This window comes from Pseudophryne corroboree, chromosome 10, assembly GCF_028390025.1.
Source record: "Pseudophryne corroboree isolate aPseCor3 chromosome 10, aPseCor3.hap2, whole genome shotgun sequence".
NCBI lineage: Eukaryota > Metazoa > Chordata > Amphibia > Anura > Myobatrachidae > Pseudophryne > Pseudophryne corroboree.
Genome location: NC_086453.1, coordinates 77,683,629 through 77,704,656, shown reverse-complemented (window position 1 = coordinate 77,704,656; position 21,028 = coordinate 77,683,629). Strand labels below are relative to the sequence as shown.

The 21,028-nt window shown below is 42.1% G+C and overlaps 1 protein-coding gene across 4 annotated transcripts in view; it reads left to right on the top strand.

Annotated features, from left to right (window-relative positions):
- The window catches only part of LOC134966064 (carcinoembryonic antigen-related cell adhesion molecule 8-like), a 295,560-nt gene that overhangs the window by 63,975 nt on the left and 210,557 nt on the right, over positions 1-21,028 (top strand). The window lies entirely within an intron of this gene.

Below are 21,028 nucleotides of genomic sequence, written 5' to 3'. Positions count from 1 at the left end.
TAAATTTAGGTGATACCAGTGAGACATAAAATCACCAATATTTTTAGAGTATGACCACCAGGGTGTAAAGAGTGACTAAAATGTTAAAAGTATTTAAAACATTTTAATAAAGAGATTTAGATGAATCCAGATATTTGGGTCCAATATGTAGGTGTATCGCTTCAGTGGAATCCGATGGAGATGAATCAGCTGTAGAAAGGGAGCAAAAACAAGGCTTATGTATTCCCTAGTGATTCACGATAGTGTATTAAAGGTGAAAATATAGGGTAGACAAATTAATTAGATAAAATAATATTAATTAAGTGAAAGGGAGTGGAACGACTTTCAATTGTAGCAAGTTGAGAAGAATAAAGAATTAAAGAATTAGAGAAATGGGGCAATTTCAAAGGCTTCATTGAGTCCCTGTGGTGATAATGTTTGGAGTTCGTAAATCCAAAACATCTCTCGTTTGGAGAGTTTATTGAGTATGTCGCCTCCTCTATCGCCAAGTTTAACGCATTCAATGGCTTTAAAAGTGATATCTTCAGGGTTTGATTTGTGTTTTTCTGTGAAATGTCTGGATACTGTATGATTATCGACTTTATTCTTGATGTTTCGAATGTGTTCCTGTATGCGTTGCTTTAAGATCCTCTTCAGGGCCGGTGCTAGGGTGTTCGGCGCCCCCCTGCAAACTATAAATTTGCGCCCTAACATATTCCTTTGGCGCGCGCCGGGAAAAGGAGTGTGGTCTCACAAGTAAGGGGCATGGCCACACAGTAGTACCCCCATTTAAAATTACACCACAATGTAGCACAATCTTATTAATCTTATACGTAATGCCCCACCTGTAGTAGTAGCGTCCTTATATGTAATGCACCCCAGTAGTAGTAGCATCCTTATACATAATACCCCCCAGTAGTAGTAGCAGCATCCTTACACATAATCCCCCCCAGTAGTAGTAGCATCCTTATACATAATGCCCCCCGTAGTAGTAGTGTCCTTATACATAATGCCCCCCCAGTAGTAGTAGCATCCTTATACATAATGCCCCCCCGTAGTAGTAGTGTCCTTGTACATAATGCCCCCCAGTAGTAGTAGCATCCTTATACATAATGCACCCATAGTAGTAGTAGTGTCCTTATACGTAGTGCACCCCCAGTAGTAGACGCGTCCTTATACGTAATACCCCCCAGTAGTAGTAGCGTCCTTATACGTAGTGCACCCCCAGTAGTAAAAACGTCCTTATACGTAATTCCCCCCTAGAAGTAGTAGCGTCCTTATACGTAATGCCCCCCCAGTAGTAGTAGCGTCCTTATACGTAGTGCACCCCAGTAGTAGTATCGTCCTTATACGTAATGCCCCCAGCCCCAGTAGTAGTAGCGTCCTTACATGTAATGGTCACCCTAGTACTGTAGCGTTGTTACACGTAATGCCCCCCCAGTAGTAGTAGCGTCCTTATACGTAATGCCCCCCACAGTAGTAGTAGCGTCCTTACATGTAATGCCCCCCCAGTAGTAGCGTCGTTATACGTAATGCCCCCTTAGTAGTAGCGTCCATAAAGCGCGCGCACAGACATACCACACACACACACACACTTCACATATATATACACACAATTCACACATATATATATACACACACACACACTTCTCTCTCACCATCCACTTACCTAAGCCAGTCTCCCTCTGTACAGCAGCTTGGTCCGTGTAGCTCCGCCCCCTTATGGCCCGTTTAGCCACGCCCCTTCCGTCCCGTGTAGCTCCGCCCCCTTCTGTCCCGTACTCGGCGGCGGCGCTGTCACACAGGTGAGGGGAGGGGAGGGAGGAGTCTTTTCATGCTGCAAGTGCCCGCTGCCAGTGCCTGTCATACAGTGACAGACACAGCACTGGCAGCAGCAGGAGAATACAGGACGGCGCAGCAGGGAAGGGATGCAGAGCAGGGGAAGCGCCTATCCGTCCCAGCGCCTCCCTGCACTGCATCCCTTCGCTGAGCGGGTAGCGCCGGGCCTGATCCTCTTGGTTTTGCCGACATATTTTAATCCACAGGTGCATTTTAAGACATATATGATCATTGTGGAATGACAGTTAAGGAAATCTTTTATTAAGTATACCTTTGTATTGTTATGATTAAAAAATGTTTTCCTGTTCGGATGGAGGAATTTGCAAACATTACAATTACCACATTTATAGCATCCCTTGCAAGTTACGAAGGTATTGCTTGTGTTCAGTGACTTGGTTGGCAGATGACTTGGGGCCAGGATGTCTTTCAAATTACTAGTTTTTCGAAACACACTATATATATATATATATATATATATATATATATATATACTATATATATATATATATATATACACTATATATATATATATATATATATATAAAACACAATAGTACCCTTATCTTGCGCCTAAAATAAGAGCAGCACTCTAGAGGGGGGTACTCACGGAGAGATAATCTAAGCAATCTGACCAGATTGCTTAGATTTTCAGCAAGATCGCTCCATGTGTTTCCCCCTACAGCGATAGCGATGCGTGGCTCTGCGTGGCGCTAACGCTGCTGCTAGATTGGCCTGCATGCAGGCTCAATCTAGCAGATCACTCATTTCACCCGCTGGGTTCGCTCAGCACACATCTCTCCCCACATCTGCCAGTGAGTTCCGGCCTTATGAGAGATCCCTGTTGGCAGATCTCAATGACATACAAGATAAAAACACAATTCCCGGGCACGCTGAGTGGAACGTGATTTACGATGATTCTTCCAATGATACCCACATGGTTGTGGGTTGTAAACTGGAGAATACTTATATCACGGGACCTGTAACAGACAACCCCTCACCAGATAGTGACCCAAACAAGAGGCCCAATGCCAATTAGTAAAACAATAATTTAATGACATACAATTGAACAGAAAGATGTTACAAAAAGTTTATCTCGTATTCTTTTTAAATTAGTGCCACTAAGTTATATCCAGTATGTTGAGTATACAATGATAACTTATAGATACTCCCTCACCTTTTACAAGGTGTGAGCTCAAGAGGGAGTATATTTACAGACTGGGTAGATTGCTTTTGACTGACAGATCCAACGCGTTTCATCTAAAAAGACTTCATCAGGGGTAACTTGTATGGGAAAAGATAAAAAGAATAATTTGAGGACTGCTGTCCTTAAACAAAAACCAAAAAATTATAAAATATGAAATATAAAATTGGTATGAGGGATTTTTTAAGGCAAAATACCTGCCAATATAAAAAAATCAAGCTTATTTGACACTGGTAGGTTTGTATACAAAGGTTCACAACCTAAGAAAATGAGGGGCACATTATTAATTACGTTTATAACTAGAAAATGAATTTAAAACTCATTTTAGATAGCCTTTGCTGGAAATTGAGGAACATACCTTAGAGATAGGTTCAATTAATTTCTTATATGACTCCTTATAAGAACTATAGGTATAATCTCTCATTAGGGATATTGGCAATCAAATGCCGGTGTTTTATCAAACTACCTGGTAAAAGGAAAATTTTATTATGGACAAAGACCAATATTAAAATGGTTTGTGTGAGTAAAAAAACTAGCAGAAATTTCTACATGCATACCTGAATATAATATTCTTGTAGCCAGAGCTGTTCTAAATCGGGTACTGGCACAAATGGAATATAAATCTAAAAGAATCAAAATTGTCTTCTTAGTTGACATAAGGTGTGTTAGTCATTTAAGGTTTGCAACATAAACATAAATAAATGTACATACCAAAACAGTTTATATGGCTGGTTTGACAATCAGAAAGATGTATGTACTGAAGCTTCCTCAATAAATTTCACAAGTGAATCTTTAAAACATAAAAAACATTACTCTGGTTAATTGTGTTTATATATATATATATATGAAATAATTGTAGGTAGGTCAATGTTTCGGTCCCCTAAAGACTTTTTCAAGACATCAGCATAAAGTGCATAGTACATATAGCAGCTAGAAGAAGAATGATTACCATTCACCAGAAAAAGGTTACATACTGTAGATCAAGATTTTTATTCAACTGTAAATCCCGTGAGGAAGTGGGGTGTGTTACAACTAGGGTGCCACCTCTCCCAGATTTCCTGGATTCTCCAGGATTTGGTGGCAACCCTCCAGGAGGCTTTTCCTTTCACCCAGATTCCTGGATTCTCCAGGAATAAGGGGACCCAGGGAGCACCAGCAGTGCTCCTTGGTGGCCGGGGAACTCAGTGAACTACAGTGACTGTCTCGCGAGATGATGACATCAAATCTCACGAGACTGTGTTCAGCCCATACTGAGCCGAAGCTGCCGTGACACTGCCATCGGCAGCTCTTCCTCAGCGTTTCCCGGGCTGCGGTGGTGAAGTAACGCCGGCCCGGCTCATGTGAGAAGAGCAACGAGAGCTGACATGCATGTCACACATATAACTATAATATAATGAGCATGCATGAAACAAATAGAGGCTATATGTATATTTTTTAATCACTAACAGACACCTTTTAGTAGTGCACTTGTTTGTGTAACCTGTTGAAGCTTGATATTGATTAGGTTGTGTGCAACACTTACACTTCCACGGTTCTTCCCTCTTTTACACAATCTAGTTTTAAGGCAGCAAATGCCTGTAATTTATCCAAGTGGCGACTATTATATTCCTATTTATATAGATACAGTTTCATTTAGATTGTTTGTAACGTAAAATATTTTATAAATATGGTACATCATTTTATTTACATGAACATTGCTTGGTGCCGCGGGGGGGAGAGTTGGGATTGGGGGGGTGGATCTCAAGGAATCGATGATGCATGAGGTGACATCAGTGAAACACATACCGTAAGTGGGTAAAAAAGCATGCAAACTTTTCAATAGCATGCTCTCCTTGAAGGATGCCAGGAGGCCGAATACGCGTTGGTGCACACTACCAGAACACAGACATCCCACAATAGGATTGCAGCCCTGCCTACTCATCTACTCCCCCAAGTCTTCTCTCCAGCGGGCACAGTTGAGTTATTTATTGTATTTGCTATTTTCCATATCATTACAGACACCAGCTACTCTAATTAAAAAAATGTGTTTAACTACAGAAAGATTATTAACAACAATTCTTACACTATGAGCAGAAGCAGAGGCACGTTATGGATCAGTGCACACCAATACAATAATTAAACGCCAAAAACAGTGTAGCTATATATAAGGGTATAATACCCATTACACAAACCTATTATCTAAAATGTACCCCCTTTATAGTGTACCTACATGTAAGTGTAAAAAAAACTTTTACATTAATGTAGTGATGTGCACCGGACATTTTTCGGGTTTTGTGTTTTGGTTTTGGATTCGGTTCCGCGGCCGTGTTTTGGATTTGGACGCATTTTGGCAAAACCTCCCTGAAAATTTTTTGTCGGATTCGGGTGTTTTTAAAAAAACAACAACCTCAAAAACAGCTTAAATCATAGAATTTGGGGGTCATTTTGATCCCATAGTATTATTAACCTCAATAACCATGATTTCCACTCATTTCCAGTCTATTCTGAACACCTCACAATATTATTTTTAGTCCTAAAATTTGCACCAAGGTCGCTGGATGACTAAGCTAAGCGACCCAAGTGGCCGACACAAACACCTGGCCCATCTAGGAGTGGCACTGCAGTGTCAGACAGGATGGCTGATTTAAAAAATAGTCTCCAAACAGCACATGATGCAAAGAAAAAAAGAGGTGCACCAAGGTCGCTGGTTGGCTAAGCTAAGCGACCCAAGTGGCCGACACAAACACCTGGCCAATCTAGGAGTTACACTGCAGTGTCAGACAGGATGGCACGTCAAAAAATAGTCCCCAAACAGCACATGATGCAAAGAAAAAAAGAGGTGCAATGAGGTAGCTGTGTGACTAAGCTAAGCGACCCAAGTGGCCGATACAAACACCTGGCCCATCTAGGAGTGGCACTGCAGTTTTCTAGTGAGAGGATGAGTGCTTCCATCCTCATGTGAATCTGAACCACTAGCCATGAACATAGGCCAGGGCCTCAGCCGTTCCTTGCCACTCCGTGTCGCAAATGGCATATTGGCAAGTTTACGCTTCTCATCAGACGTTTTTAATTTTGATTTTTGGGTCATTTTACTGAACTTTTGTTTTTTGGATTTTACATGCTCTCTACTATGACATTGGGCATCGGCCTTGGTAGACGACGTTGATGGCATTTCATCGTCTCGGCCATGACTAGTGGCAGCAGCTTCAGCACAAGGTGGAAGTGGATCTTGATCTTTCCCTATTTTACCCTCCACATTTTTGTTCTCCATTTTTTTAATGTGAGGAATTGTATGCCAGTAATATCAATAGCAATGGCCTACTGTACCGTACTGCTATATATTATATACTGGTGGTCAGCAAAATTCTGCACTGTCCTCCTACTATATATACTGCGCACAACTAAAATGCACCACAGGTATGGATGGATAGTATACTTGACGACACAGAGGTAGGTAGAGCAGTGGCCTACTGTACCGTACTGCTATATATTATATACTGGTGGTCAGCAAAATTCTGCACTGTCCTCCTACTATATATACTGCGCACAACTAAAATGCACCACAGGTATGGATGGATAGTATACTTGACGACACAGTGGTAGGTAAAGCAGTGGACTACTGTACCGTACTGCTATATATTATATACTGGTGATTAGCAAAATTCTGCACTGTCTTCCTACTATATATATACTGCGCACAACTAAAATGCACCACAGGTATGGATGGACAGTATACTTGACGACACAGAGGTAGGTAGAGCAGTGGCCTACTGTACCGTACTGCTATATATTATATACTGGTGGTCAGCAAAATTCTGCACTGTCCTCCTACTATATATACTGCGCACAACTAAAATGCACCACAGGTATGGATGGATAGTATACTTGACGACACAGAGGTAGGTAGAGCAGTGGCCTACTGTACCGTACTGCTATATATTATATACTGGTGGTCAGCAAAATTCTGCACTGTCCTCCTACTATATATACTGCGCACAACTAAAATGCACCACAGGTATGGATGGATAGTATACTTGACGACACAGAGGTAGGTAGAGCAGTGGACTACTGTACCGTACTGCTATATAATACTGGTGGTCACTGGTCAGCAAAATTCTGCACTGTCCTCCTACTATATACTACAGTGCAGCACAGATATGGAGCGTTTTTCAGGCAGAGAACGTAGATATTTTCAGCACACTGAGCACAGATATTTGCAAGCACACTGAGCACAGATATTTGCAGCACACTGAGCACAGATGTTTGCAGCACACTGAACACAGAAACTGAGAGAACGCTGCACGTCCTCTCCCTATCATCTCCAATGCACGAGTGAAAATGGCGGCGACGCGCGGCTCCTTATATAGAATACGAATCTCGCGAGAATCCGACAGCGGGATGATGACGTTCGTGCGCGCTCGGGTTAACCGAGCAAGGCAGGAGGATTTGAGTCTGCCTCGGAACCGTGTAAAATGGGTGAAGTTCGGGGGGGTTCGGATTCCGAGGAACCGAACCCGCTCATCACTACATTAATGTACCCTCTAATTAGTTTACCTACATCTACAAGAAATAAACACATTACCAAAAATAATATACTTTAGAAGAAAGACAGACACAAAAGTTTTTTTGTATAACACCTTACTAAAGGAAATATATAAAAAATAAGAAAGAACAGAAAAACAACTCATATAATGAAACTCGGATTCCAGTTGGTCTAAAGAACTGGGATGTTTACTGGTGTGTATTCTCGCGAGAAGTCGCAAGAGAGTTATGTTTGTGACTGAATACTCGGACCCCATTACATTGACCGAGTTGCGGGATAAACACGCACATTGTGATGTCTGAGATAGTGCGAGTTTATCCTGCACACCATACTCGGAGCCTATTACATTTGGCCCAAGGAGAGGCAGCTATCACATCTGCCCCACTGAGGTGGCATGACGCAGTGTAAGGTGACCTGTCCAGTAAGTTCTCCAGCACCCAACCAGGAGCAGCCAACATGAAAGAAATGCAACACCCTTGGCAACACTAGGCATGGCACCAGATAGTGATAAACATCAGAGGTAGCTCATGTAATCATGATCAGTGGCCATAAAGAAGCGATTATGGATTATCTCCATTGATAGGGATAGTTTAGTCTTTACCAGTGTTTTAGATTTTCTTTATTGGATTACACAGCAGTGATGCTGCTGCCCCATAGCAGTAGTTTTTCCTGTGATGAGCAGGTTAATATGTTTCCTTTTATTGCCGCATACTGTCAGTGTTGGTATAAAAGTATCCCCCCAGAGACCTATTCATCACAACAGACTAGTCTATCTCTTCTTATGAATGATACAAAGAGCAGTTGATTTATGTTTAAACAGCAAGGTATCTGCAATTCACTGCATATTTAGAATGGTCACTGAAGCCATTGCACAATTTGCATACATTTTATAAACTATAGTGTAGCTTGATTCCAGAAGTAATAAAGACTATCTCCATTACAAGGCTTAAACTGGTGATACTGGCCTACAATACTCAAAGAGTTTTTGTATTTGAAAGGAGTTTTAATATATTCAAGTTCCTGTACATACTTTAGCTATACACTTGGGTTTTCAAAAGAGTAACAATTGGTGTGGGCTGATACCTTCAAGCATAAGATCTGTCGTAGTATTGACCTGTTTCTGTTTTTAGGACGGGGTTTAAATTGGCCCATGGTCTGACATGCTTAAAAATAGAAATTTGCTATCTAGGCAGTGCTGCAAGTATGGCGGTACTGTGTACCGGTAAGAAATTGACAGCCGGTACTCAGTACCACCGGTCCAACCACCATGCTTGCATCCACAGCTGTGCTGTGTGTGAGGCCAGGAAAGAGAGCGCAGCCAATCAGAGCTCGCAGCCCGGCAGCCAATCAGGAGCCACAGCTGCCGGTTCATGAGCTCTGAATGGCTCACGAACCGGCGCCTCATTTAAGAGACATGCCACCAGAGACACAGGAAGGAGACAGGAGAGGCGCGCGCTGCACCCCCCTTCCCGGCCTCACACAAAGCACAGCAGTGGTAAGCAGCGGGGAGTGTGTGTACCTGGCACTGGAGGGGCATATGTGGCACTGGGGGCGAATGTGTATCTGGCACTGGGGGCATATGTGTATCTGACACTGGGGGGGGGGGCATATATTTATCTAGCACTGTGGGGGCATATGTGTATCTGGCACTGGGGAGGCATGTTGTATCTGGCACTGGGAAGGCATGTTGTTACTGGCACTGTGGGGGCATATGTGTATCTGGCACTGCACTACTGGGGGTATATGTGTATCTGGCATTCCACTATTGGGGGCTTATGTGCATCTAGCACTATTGGGGGCATGTGTGTATCTAGCCCCCCATATAAGTATCACTCCCTATTTTCATTGGCCACGCCCCATGTGCCATGTGGCCACATCCATTTTTTGGCGCGTGCGCCTAAGACATGCACACACAGCACCAATAAGACATTTTTTCTACTTGCACCACTGTATCTAGGGCAAGTGCAAGTTTGTACCGTGAGTAAGAACCTAGAGGACAAAAGAGTTAGAGGAGTATGGTAGGTTTTAAAAACTTTATAGTGCTCTCAACTTTATGCAACAAACTTTTTTAATGTTTTTAGCTGGTAAGAATAAAATTGTGATTCTGCTATATATATATATAGATAGATGGATAGATACAGTGTAGAACAGTCCGGCACTCCAGTTGCTCTCCCAATAACTTGCCTCGGTGCCCTCCGTGAAGGATGTTTTAATAAAAGCAGTAAAATAGACAGTGGCGCTCAGGGATTTCTTAGTAAACAGAGTATATTCCAAATGTGTCACATTACAACTCCAACATTTCTGGGCGCGTAGCCCCTTTGTCAAGGTGTTTACGTGCGTTTGTGTGTATATATATACAGGTTGAGTATCCCTTATCCAAAATACTTGGGACCACAGGTATTTTGGATATCGGATTTTTCCGTATTTTGGAATAATTGCATACCATAATGAGATATCATGGTGATGGGACCTAAATCTAAGCACAGAATGCATTTATGTTACATATACACCTTATACATACAGCCTGAAGGTCATTTTACCCAATATATTTTGTAACTTTGTGCATTAAACAAAGTGTGTCTACATTCACACAGTTCATTTATGTTTCATATACACCTTATACACACAGCCTGAAGGTCATTTAATACAATATCTTTAATAACTTTGTGTATTAAACAAAGTTTGTGTACATTGAGCCATCAAAAAACAAAGTTTTCACTATCTCACTCTCAGTCAAAAAAGTCCGTATTTCAGAATATTCCGTATTTCGGAATATTTGGATATGGGATACTCAACCTGTATATATATATATATATATATACTCTCATGCAGCAGCTAGGAGTGTTACTTACTGATGTGAGGCACTATTGCAGTGGTCTGCTTTGTTCAAATTGACATTTGGACGATATCCAGTGATTAGCTGCTATATGGGCTTAATTTAACCCAATTGGCACTATTGCAGTGGTCTGCTTTGTTCAAATTGACATTTGGATGATATCCAGTGATTAGCTGTTCTATGGGCTTAATTTAATCTAATTGGCACTATTGCAGTGGTCTGCTCTGTTCAAATTGACACTTGGATGATATCCAGTGATTAGCTGTTCTATGGGCTTAATTTAACCTAATTGATTCAAAATTACTTATTTAATTTCAAACCGGCCTTTGCTCAGTGGAAAATCACTAAAATGGGTCCCTTCTAAATTCAAATTGATATTCCATATGGTGAAATTTGGTCCAATACCATTTTAAGTATTGTTTATTTGCCTTTTGAAGACACGATAAGGTGTATGTCCATATTGTGATTCTTTGATTATAATATACCCCTGATGAAGTCTGTAGGATGAAACACGTTGGGTTAAAACATTGTTTTCTGACATTTCTTCAAGGAAGATCACTCTTGATGTTGTTTGAACTACCAACACAACTATTTTTGAACATCATTTATTGTCATCTTGGTTTCATTTACTGTGTTTTAAATTTTAAGATTGTTTTATTATACAAACAAAATTTGTGCATACCAAAGAACGATTTCAGCTCCCTGGGGAAATCTTTTTTCTATATTGTCTGTAATATCATACCCCATCTAACAGGGGGTATTTTCTCTAAGGTGTAGCTTTTCACATTTCTAGCGCGAGAAAGGTCTTGTATCTCTCCAACTATATATATATATATATATATATATATATAAATAAACAATCAAAGAAAAAGGCGTCACACCAGGTCTTGAGGTGGTAAATCTTCAATTAGTGTAGTTAAAAAACATCACAAAACTAACGTTTCGGGGCCCGTAGCCCCTTTGTCAAGGTGTGTATAGTGCCAAAGTGCAAACTGCCTTACCTTATAAAGCCCTGTGCCGTGAGTGAGAAGGGGTGAGGAGGAGCTTCACCCGCGTCGCCGTCGGGCACTGGAGGACTTCCGGCGTCCTGTGGACAATCCCGTCGCACACTCCGCCCGTCAGTTTCCGGTGTCCCGTGGCTCTGGCGTCACGATCGGGTCCTGGACCGGTTGCCGTAGCAACCCGTGCCGCTCACCAATACGCTTGCGCGCCGGGTTCTACAGGAGTAAAGTGACATAGTGCTGGTGACAAATCGTGCACACTACACCTAATACAATACATAGAATTACCTAGCTAGATCCTTGCCATATAGGTAAATCCTTCCAGATGCGCTGAATTAAAATTTAACAACCATGGTGCCCCCACATCTAGCTGCTGTACATGCGGTATGCACATCGTGTATTGTCACTTACATATATAGGGATGCTATATCAGTGTCTATGCAGAGAGGAAAAGTAAGGAAGGGAGGAGAGGGGGAGGAAAGGGGAAGGGGGTGGGGGGTGGTGGGGAGAAGGATAGAGGGAATGGAAAGAGAAAGAAGAGAGGAACCAAAGAGAAAAAAAGGGTAAGAAAAGTAAGACTAAAGGAAAAACTAAAAGAAAGGAGAAGAAAAAGGGGGGGGGGGGAAGCAGGGGGGGAGGGGGAAGGGAGGGAGAGGGAAAGGAGGGGGGCCTTTAAAGGAAATTAAGGTAGGGACCCTAAGGGCCCAGTTAGAGAAATAGCTCATCTGAAGCTGAATAGAAGCAAATAAGGGCGAATAGAGTGGGCAAGAATGTAAGAAAAATATGAAACAGAAAGGGAAGGATATATCACTATATTATGCATCCATTTATCCCTTATAGATGAAGAATAGCCCTTCACCATTGGTAGAGGGCTAGTATAAAGCAAAGACCATCACCCAAACTACCTCTATATTAGGCAATACATGCAGTGAATTAGACTACTTTTTTGCCAAAGTGTTCCATAGGATCTGATCATTCAGTCCATTCGGTTGAATTGTGTCCAGTTTAAACATCCAACGTGCTTCGCTATTCAGCAGCCTCCCATTCCGATCTCCTCCTCTCAGACTCTGGGGGACATGATCTATAATCATATATTTTAACGCATTCAGGGAGTGTTGTTCATCCACAAAATGCTGGGCCACTGGTTGTTCGGATTTTCTGGTCCTAATTGCTGCTGTAATTGCGGATCTATGTAGTGCCATCCGTTGTCTCAAGGCTCTAGTAGTCTTCCCCACATATCCTAGCCCACAGGGGCATACAATCAGGTAGATTATGTGTGAAGTGGTACAGGTCACTACATGTCGTATACTGTACGTTTGTTCTTTACTAGGGTGTTTGAACGTTGTTCCCGTTATCAATGATTTACACGTAGTGCACCCCAGGCACTTATAGCACCCAGGTGCTTTTGTAAGAAAATTTGAGGGATGGTTACTGCCAAATCCTGTGATATCCGAATGCACTATAAAGTCCTTTATGTTCTTCCCTCTCGTAAAGCAATTCATCGGTCTTTTTGATTTGAAGCACTTCAGCTTACTGTCAGATGACACTATCGGCCATAGTGCTTTAGACGCTCTTTGAACTATTGGACTAGAAGTACTGAACTTACTTGTCCATGGGATGACTTTCTTTGAGGCTCTTGTCACCTTCTTCAATAATGAATCTCTTTCGAGATTAAGGACTTCCAGTTTTTGTTCTTGTAGTTTCATGGGGTCATATCCCCGTTCAATAAATCTATTCACTACTTTGTCTAATTCAGTGTCTAGTGTGGTGTGATCACTATGGATTCTCGCTGTCCTCATCAACTGCGATCTTGGTAGCCCCCTAATGAGGGGTTTAGGGTGATGGCTGTCAGCCCTCAGCAGCGTATTTTTGTCTGTTGGCTTAGTAAATAATGTAGTACTGATCTTATTATTTATGATTTTATTTGTTACATCAAGGTAATTCATCATAGCTGTTTCATTCTGATATGTAAACTTTATATGTTCTGCTTTTGAATTGATGTCATCCATTATCCTCTTGAACAAATCGGCCCCTCCTGTCCACAGCATGAACACGTCGTCTATAAATCGACAGTACAGTAGTATGTGTTGCGCTATGGTCTTGTCCTCAAAGAATAATCTCTTCTCCTCCTTAAACATGAATACATTAGCATAAGCTGGCACTACACTACTACCCATAGCGCATCCGCTTCGTTGTAGGAAATATTTCCCGTCAAATAGGAAATAGTTCCTATGTAATGTTAGGTAGAGAAGGTGCATGTATAGATCCATATCTACCTCTTGCATTTTTTCTCCCTGCAGGAACTCTCTTGTAGCCGCCAGCCCCTCGGTGTGCGGTATACTTGTATACAGGCTACAGACATCCATTACACACATTTGTGTGTTAGCTGGTACTGTGTCTATACTCTTTAATCTCAACAGAAAATCTGTAGTATCTTTAATACACGTTGGTTGTTTAACTACCAGCGGCTATAGTACACAATCTAGAAATTGTGCTACTGGCTGGTAAAGAGAGTCTCTCGCCGAAATTATCGGCCTGCCGGGGTTTTTTTTATTGTCTTTGTGTATCTTAGGAGTTGTAAATAAGACCGGCACAACTGGGAATTTCTATGTTAATGCATTATGAATTTTGGTGGAGATGATCCCCTCTGATTTAGCTTCTTCTAGGACATGATCGAGTTCTTGTTTGAATCCATGTGTCGGATCCATATCCAACTTTTGATATGTCTGTGTCTCCGCCAGTTGTCGTTGAATCTCCTCTTGGTAATCTCTTAGATCCTGGATTACTAGGTCCCCTCTTTTGTCCGCCGGGCGGAAGATGACATCTTTATAGTTGCTCAGATCTTTTAATGCATTCATTTCACTCCTGGACATATTGTTCCTTTGTTGTACTGGAGTGCTAATATAGCGTGTAACTGAATCGTCCATAAATCGTGCAAAGGTTTTCAATGAAGAGTTGGATGATTGGGGGTCAAATTTAGAGGTAGAGCGTGCGGCTAGAAATTCGTCAGATACCGTTGTATCGGTGTGTACAGCTGGATGATCTTGGAAATATTCCTGTAGTCTTAGTTTACGAGAAAACTTATGTAGATCTAGTTTCCAAATAAAAGCGTCATGTCTATTCGTTGGAATGTAGGAGAGGCCTTTGTTAAGGACCTTATTTTCTGTTGGTGTGAAACTCCTTGATGAAAGATTAAATACTAAATTTTGTTCTTGGCTGCTCGACTTCTGTAGTCTCTTGTTTTGGCCCCCTATACGGGTGGGCGTCCTCTTATACCTTTTGCCTTGCTCTGAGCTTCCCCTAAAGGGATGTCACTTAGGGGGGTTGAAGTCTCTCCAGAATCTGGAGCCTGGAACTCGCTGTCGCTATTTGAAGAATTGTTCAGTCTGGGTCCTCCATCTCTTCTCTTCCTCCATTCTCTTTTGAAAGTGTAGTTACGCTGGCCGGGTTTCTGTGTATCAACTCCCATAAGCCACTTGTATACCTGATTGTCAAAAGTGATTATGAAGATAATCAGGTGTTTATTTCTCTTAAAGCATATCAGTTCTTTCTTGTATGTATCACATTGAGTTTGGACATCCAATCATGTGGGGGATCATCCTGGAGAGTCTTTACAGTCTCCTTTTCAAAATTCAAGATCTTATCTTTGGTATCCCTCATCTCCCAGACTACTTCTTCCACCACTATTAGGACCAAATCCAGACTACACTTATTTAGTATGGCCGTCCATTTACGGCAGAAGTCAGGATTATATCTCCCCAACGTGGGTATATTTCTAATCCTGAACCCCCTAGGGATCATCTGCTCCCGATGGTACTGTGAAAGGGAGATCCCATGCATAAGGTAATCTATTTCCTTTTTCTTTAGTTTCAAGAGTTGGGTAAAGGTGTCCTGGGCATCCAGTTGAGTGTCTGCCTCAGGGAGTTGGTCCTTAAAAAGGAGCCTCTCTGCATCACTTGCATTATAGCTAAACGTGTCTCCCTTAGAGTGGATCACATTGTGGCAGCCTGCTGTTTCTCTAGCCTCACTGGCATTAGGCATTTCCATGTCTAGCTATTTGTTCTAGTGCTATATCGTGAATACACAGTCCTGGCCGGTATTTGTAAAGTGCAAATCGTGCTAAAAAGTGCAATAGTCCAGTAGTCGTGCCTGTGCTCCTTCGTGTCGCTTCTAATCACATCACTTGACTCAGAAAGACACTTGATCTCTATGCCGCATTCGGTTTGTACCTGGATTCTGATAGGAGCCCTGGCTCAGGAAGTTCTGGTATTATATCCTGGGCAGGCAGTCCCGGCCGGTATAGGTAAAGTGCAGATGGTGCTACAAAGTGCAGTGATAAATCAAAAGTGCCGGTGCTCCTTCGTGTCACTACTTGGTCACAACACTTGACTCCGGTATATACTTATTCTCTATAACAGATTTGATTTATATCTGGACTCTGATGGGTGCCCTGGCTCGGGCGGTTTGGGGAGCAATCCCTGACCAATCAACAACAGTAGTAATGCCCGGCACTCCTGGTCCTTATAGAAGTAAATGCCTGGGTGCCCTCCACAGCAGTATGGATAAACAATCAAAGAAAAAGGCGTCACTCCAGGTCTTGAGGTGGTAAAATCTTCAATTAGTGTAGTTAAAAAAAATCACAAAACCAACGTTTCGGGGCCCGTAGCCCCTTTGTCAAGGTGTGTATAGTGCCAAAGTGCAAACTGCCTTACCTTATAAAGCCCTGTGCCGCGAGTGAGAAGGGGTGAGGAGGAGCCAAACTCAATGTGATACATACAAGAAAGAACTGATACGCTTTAAGAGAAATAAACACGTGATTGTCAAAAGTGATTATGAAGATAATCAGGTATACAAGTGGCTTATGGGAGGTGATACACAGAAACCCGGCCAGCGTAACTACACTTTCAAAAGAGAATGGAGGAAAAGAAGAGATGGAGGACCCAGACTGAACTATTCTTCAAATAGCGACAGCGAGTTCCAGGCTCCAGATTCTGAAGAGACTTCAACCCCCCTAAGTGACATCCCTTTAGGGGAAGCTCAGAGCAAGGCCAAAGGTATAAGAGGACGCCCACCCGTAGAGGGGGCCAAAACAAGAGACTACAGAAGTCGAGCAGCCAAGAACAAAATTTTGTATTTAATCTTTCATCAAGGAGTTTCACACCAACAGAAAATAAGGTCCTTAACAAAGGCCTCTCCTACATTCCAACGAATAGACATGACGCTTTTACTTGGAAACTAGATCAATGTAGGTTTTCTCGTAAACTAAGACTACAGGAATATTTCCAAGATCATCCAGCTGTACACACCGATACAACGGTATTTGACGAATTTCTAGCCGCACGCTCTACCTCTAAATTTAACCCCCAATCATCCAACTCTTCATTGAAAACCTTTGCACGATTAATGGATGATTCAGTTACACGCTATATTAGCACTCCAGTACAACAAAGGAACAATATGTCCATGAGTGAAATGAATGCATTAAAAGATCTGAGCAACTATAAAGATGTCATCTTCCGCCCGGTGGACAAAGGAGGGGGCCTAGTAATCCAGGATCTAAGAGATTACCAAGAGGAGATTCAACGACAACTGGCGGAGACACAGACATATCAAAAGTTGGATATGGATCCGAGATATGGATTCAAACAAGAACTCGATCATGTTCTAGAAGAAGCTAAATCAGAGGGGATCATCTCCACCAAAATTCATAATGCATTAACACAGAAATTCCCAGTTGTGCCGGTCCTATTTACAACTCCTAAGATACACAAAGACAATTACCCCCCCCCCCCCCGGCAGGCCGATAATTTCGGCAAGAGACTCTCTTTACCAGCCAGTAGCACAATTTCTAGATTGTGTACTATAGCCGCTGGTAGTTAAACAACCAACGTGTATTAAAGATACTACAGATTTTCTGTTGAGATTAAAGAGTATAGACACAGTACCAGCTAACACACAAATGTGTGTAATGGATGTCTGTAGCCTGTATACAAGTATACCGCACACCGAGGGGCTGGCGGCTACAAGAGAGTTCCTGCAGGGAGAAAAAATGCAAGAGGTAGATATGGATCTATACATGCACCTTCTCTACCTAACATTACATAGGAACTATTTCCTATTTGACAGGAAATATTTCCTACAACGAAGCGGATGCGCTATGGGTAGTAGTGTAGTGCCAGCTTACGCTAATGTATTCATGTTTAAGGAGGAGAAGAGATTATTCTTTGAGGACAAGACCATAGCGCAACACATACTACTGTACTGTCGATTTATAGACAACGTGTTCATGCTGTGGACAGGAGGGGCCGATTTGTTCAAGAGGATGATGGATGACATCAATTCAAAAGCAGAACATATAAAGTTTACATATCAGAATGATACAGCTATGATGAATTACCTTGATGTAACGATTAAAATCATAAATAATAAGATCAGTACTACATTATTTACTAAGCCAACAGACAAAAATACGCTGCTGAGGGCTGACAGCCATCACCCTAAACCCCTCATTAGGGGGCTACCAAGATCACAGTTGATGAGGACAGCGAGAATCCATAGTGATCACACCACACTAGACACTGAATTAGACAAAGTAGTGAATAGATTTATTGAACGGGGATATGACCCCATGAAACTACAAGAACAAAAACTGGAAGTTCTTAATCTCGAAAGAGATTCATTATTGAAGAAGGTGACAAGAGCCTCAAAGGAAGTCATCTCATGGACAAGTAAGTTCAGTACTTCTAGTCCAATAGTTCAAAGAGCGTCTAAAGCACTATGGCTGATAGTGTTATCTGACAGTAAGCTGAAGTGCTTCAAATCAAAAAGACCGATGAATTGCTTTACGAGAGGGAAGAATATAAAGGACTTTATAGTGCATTCGGATATCACAGGATTTGGCAGTAACCATCCCTCAAATTTTCTTACAAAAGCACCTGGGTGCTATAAGTGCCTGGGGTGCACTACGTGTAAATCATTGATAACGGGAACAACGTTCAAACACCCTAGTAAAGAACAAACGTACAGTATACGACATGTAGTGACCTGTACCACTTCACACATAATCTACCTGATTGTATGCCCCTGTGGGCTAGGATTTGTTGTGAAGACTACTAGAGACTTGAGACAACGGATGGCACTACATAGATCCGCAATTACAGCAGCAATTAGGACCGGAAAATCCGAACAATCAGTGGCCCAGCATTTTGTGGATAAACAACACTCCCTGAATGCGTTAAAATATATGATTATAGATCATGTCCCCCAGAGTCTGAGAGGAGGAGATCGGAATGGGAGGCTGCTGAATAGCGAAGCACGTTGGATGTTTAAACTGGACACAATTCAACCGAATGGACTGAATGATCAGATCCTATGGAACACTTTGGCAAAAAAGTAGTCTAATTCACTGCATGTATTGCCTAATATAGAGGTAGTTTGGGTGATGGTCTTTGCTTTATACTAGCCCTCTACCAATGGTGAAGGGCTATTCTTCATCTATAAGGGATAAATGGATGCATAATATAGTGATATATCCTTCCCTTTCTGTTTCATATTTTTCTTATATTCTTGCCCACTCTATTCGCCCTTATTTACTTCTATTCAGCTTGAGATGAGCTATTTCTCTAACTGGGCCCTTAGGGTCCCTACCTTAATTTCCTTTAAAGGCCCTCCTCCTTCCCCTCTCCCTCCCCCCCCCCCTGCTTTCCCCCCCTTTTTCTTCTCCTTTCTTTTAGTTTTTCCTTTAGTCTTACTTTTCTTACCCTTTTTTTCTCTTTGGTTCCTCTCTCCTTTCTCTTTCCATTCCGTTTATCCTTCTCCCCACCACCCCCCACCCCCCACCCCCTTCCCCTTTCCTCCCCCTCTCCTCCCTTCCTTACTTTTCCTCTCTGCATAGACACTGATATAGCATCCCTATATATGTAAGTGACAATACACGATGTGGATACCGCATGTACAGCAGCTAGATGTGGGGGCACCATGGTTGTTAAATTTTAATTCAGCGCATCTGGAAGGATTTACCTATATGGCAAGGATCTAGCTAGGTAATTCTATGTATTGTATTAGGTGTAGTGTGCACGATTTGTCACCAGCACTATGTCACTTTACTCCTGCAGAACCTGGCGCGCAAGCGCAATGGCGAGCGGCACGGGTTGCTACGGCAACCGGTCCGGGACACGATCGTGACGCCAGAGCCACCGGAAACTGACGGGCGGAGTGTGCGACGGGATTGTCCACAGGACGCCAGAAGTCCTCCAGTGCCCGGGGGCGACGGCGACGCGGGCGAAGCTCCTCCTCACCCCTTCTCACTCACGGCACAGGGCTTTATAAGGTAAGGCAGTTTGCACTTTGGCACTATACACACCTTGACAAAGGGGCTACGGGCCCCAAAACGTTGGTTTTGTGATGTTTTTTAACTACACTAATTGAAGATTTTACCACCTCAAGACCTGGAGTGACGCCTTTTTCTTTGATTGTTTATCCATACTGCTGTGGAGGGCACCCAGGCATTTACTTCTATAAGGACCAGGAGTGCCGGGCATTACTACTGTTATATATATATGTATATATATATATATATATATATATATATGTCCACTTACACCTTTCCTATTTTGCGAGGTTTGGCATGCCATGCATAGCATGGCACTCCAGGCCAAGCTGCTTTTCCACGAGTAGCGAGTGGATATTTATTTTCTTTTTGTCATAATATAATATGTATAAAGTAGCATATTAAAAAATCAAATTTAGAACACAAAAAAAAGCATGACTAAATCTCTGAGTTTATGGCATGCCATGCCATGCCATACATAACAAGAAAATAGAAAGGTGTATGTGGACACACCTGTATGTATATATATATATATATATATATATGTAGTTACAACCTCCAATCAGTGGCACTCAGAGACTGAACAATCAACAGAACTTTAAATCATCTTGTGCTTTAATGTGTCCAATGCTTGCATTTCCAACATTTCGGGGGCAATCGCCCCTTTGTCAAGGAGAGCAAACAGAAAGTGGTTCTGTTTGCTATTTCAAATCTGTTTGCAGCAATACACTTTTCAGCAAATTCTGATGTTGTTTGACATGTTACACTACCCCCTTTCCATTTGACAAAACTGACTTAGATTCAAGATGGCCAATTTCAAGATGGCACCCATGTTCGGTACATACTCTAAAAGATAGCCCACCTCACCCATACCTTACTGGAGTATTCAGTTTTCCCATTTCCTGCACAGTTTTTGAAACAAAAGGGTGTACTGCGACTTTTTAATCACCCTGTGTATGTATGTGTATATATAATATATATATATATATATATATATATATATATATAATGTCCAAAAAGAACGGCACTCAGGGACTGTCATCGTAGCAAAAAATTTGTATTGAAGTCAGATCAAACGTAAACGTTTTCGGGGACACAGCCCCTTCGTCAGGATCACAGACATTGTCTGTGATCCTGACGAAGGGGCTGTGTCCCCGAAAACGTTTACGTTTGATCTGACTTCAATACAAATTTTTTGCTACGATGACAGTCCCTGAGTGCTACGATGACAGTCCCTGAGTGCCGTTCTTTTTGGACATATATGAGATATTTATGAACAGGACACCGGGGCGTTTATACCTTTATGGGAGTGCCGGCTGAA